This window comes from Dioscorea cayenensis, chromosome 2, assembly GCF_009730915.1.
Source record: "Dioscorea cayenensis subsp. rotundata cultivar TDr96_F1 chromosome 2, TDr96_F1_v2_PseudoChromosome.rev07_lg8_w22 25.fasta, whole genome shotgun sequence".
In the NCBI taxonomy this organism is placed as follows: Eukaryota; Viridiplantae; Streptophyta; class Magnoliopsida; order Dioscoreales; family Dioscoreaceae; genus Dioscorea; species Dioscorea cayenensis.
This window is the reverse complement of record NC_052472.1, coordinates 4786676-4788668: the sequence shown is the minus strand read 5'-3', so window position 1 is coordinate 4788668 and position 1993 is coordinate 4786676. Positions and strand designations below refer to the sequence as shown.

The 1993-nt window shown below is 43.8% G+C and overlaps 1 non-coding gene across 1 annotated transcript; it reads left to right on the top strand.

The window, feature by feature from the left end:
- Positions 1–299: 299 nt before the first annotated feature.
- Positions 300–406, top strand: LOC120281037. Its single transcript, XR_005542482.1, has one exon. It is a non-coding gene; the product is annotated as a small nucleolar RNA R71 (small nucleolar RNA).
- The last annotated feature ends 1587 nt before the right edge of the window (positions 407–1993 follow it).

The following is a 1993-nucleotide window of genomic DNA, read 5'->3' as shown; positions in this document are numbered from 1 at the left end:
CACAACCGGTGCAATTGGTCACGGCCGCAACTCTATTCGAAGCTATGAGATCTAGTTTCTTACTCAGACTCTCTACTTGTGCCACCAATGAGGTCACCGCATCGATTTCGTGGATACCAGCCACCTTTTTCTTCTCTCTAGCATTCCATTGGTAACTATTTAACCCCATTTCCTCAATTAATTGACGAGCCTCATGGGGGGTTTTGCTACCTAAGGTATCTCCTGGTGCCGCATCCAAGAGTTACCTTGTACTCGGGTTCAAACCATTGTAGAAGGTTTGAGCAATCATCCACTCCGGGAATCCATGTTGCGGACACTTTCTCAGGAGCTCCTTGAACCTTTCCCATGTCTCGAATAGAGACTCCAATTCCAACTGAACAAAGGACGAGATCTCATTCCTTAGCTTTGCTTATTTTCCGGGAGGGAAATAACGGGCTAGAAAAGCTTCTACCATCTCCTCCCATGTAGTGATTGATGCTCTAGGTAATGAGTGTAGCCACTGCTTTGCTTTCCCCTTCAAGAAAAATGGGAAGGCTCTCAATTTGATGGCATCATCCGTAACCCCATTTATCTTCAGCATGTCGCACACCTCGAGAAAGCTCTCTATATGACTATTTGGATCCTCATCGGCCAAACCGTTGAATTGTGCGGACTGCTGCAGCATATGGATGAATGCCGGCTTTAGCTCGAAGTTTTGAGCTGTAATCGGAGGACGCACAATACTCGATTGCGTCCCCAACACTGAAGGTCTGGCATAGTCGAATAGTATTCGCTGTTGCTCATTCTGTCCTGCCATGTTTTCAGATTCCTCTCCTTCCAAATTAGCTGAATTTTGCTGTTCTTCCACAGGTTCTTTTCCTTTTCTTCTAAGTGTACGTTCAAGCTCAGGATCTCCTTTCAATCAATATTGATGGATTCCCTCGGGTCATAACCTGGAGTTGCAACAAAATAAAAGAAAAAGAAAATTAGAACGATGATAGAATGAGAAGATATGAAACAGAATGTATGGTGAAATAGCTAAGAAAACAAAGTGCAAAGTATCTCTAAACACCTAATCCCCGGCAACGGCGCCAAAAACTTGACAAGGTCCCCTTGCGTATATCCCGCAAGTGCACGGGTTTGTCGAAGTAATAATCCCGGGTGAGCGGGTATCGAATCCACAGGGAGTAGGGTATAAAAATACTTAATTTGATTCTTAGCTATGTAAAAGATCAATGATAATGAGTGTGACAATGATTCAATTCTCAACAGTAAAAGCAACAAGTAAGAGAGCAAAAGTAAGAAGGGGGTAAGGCAATCGATAAAGATGGGGTACCCGGATAATGCTCCACCTACAATAATTGTTTCAAGTGCAAGAACCCTCTATTATGCTTCCTAATCAATGCAATGGTGAGTCGTGGAAATTGTTAATTACACAGTCCCAAATCTAAGGTCAACTATGCCTAACTCTATACATGTCCCGGAGGAGAAATCGAACAATCTCAACACCTCGCACTCGCATAGAGTTGCAATGAGCTCTAGGGATTCCAAGTGATAAATCTCTTCCTTATAATAGACCTAACCCTTTGGTCCAGGTGGAAGGTCCCTAACCACAATTGAGCCCTACATACTAAGATCACCTCAACGCTTCACTCGTTGCACGCCGCAACTAAGCCCCAGCGGAAGTTCATCCCTTAGACCATTCACTCTATTATGGACACAAAGAACTCGAGGAACGGAGGTAGAATCTATAATGCTGGAGGGGAAAGGGGACGCTCCAGTACCTCTCGACTCACTCTCTCAACCCTCTCCAACCTAGCTTTGTCTTACGCTCGTGGTATGTCACTCACTCACAAGGTTACCAACAAGAACTCTCAACCCTAGTGCCACTCTAGGGGAAATGTTCATACAATCAAGCATTCAAGGTTGGAACTCACAATAAACATCAATTTATTGAAAACATAATAAAGAGGTTCAAAGAAACAAATACATCCTAGGGTTCACAATACCCGAG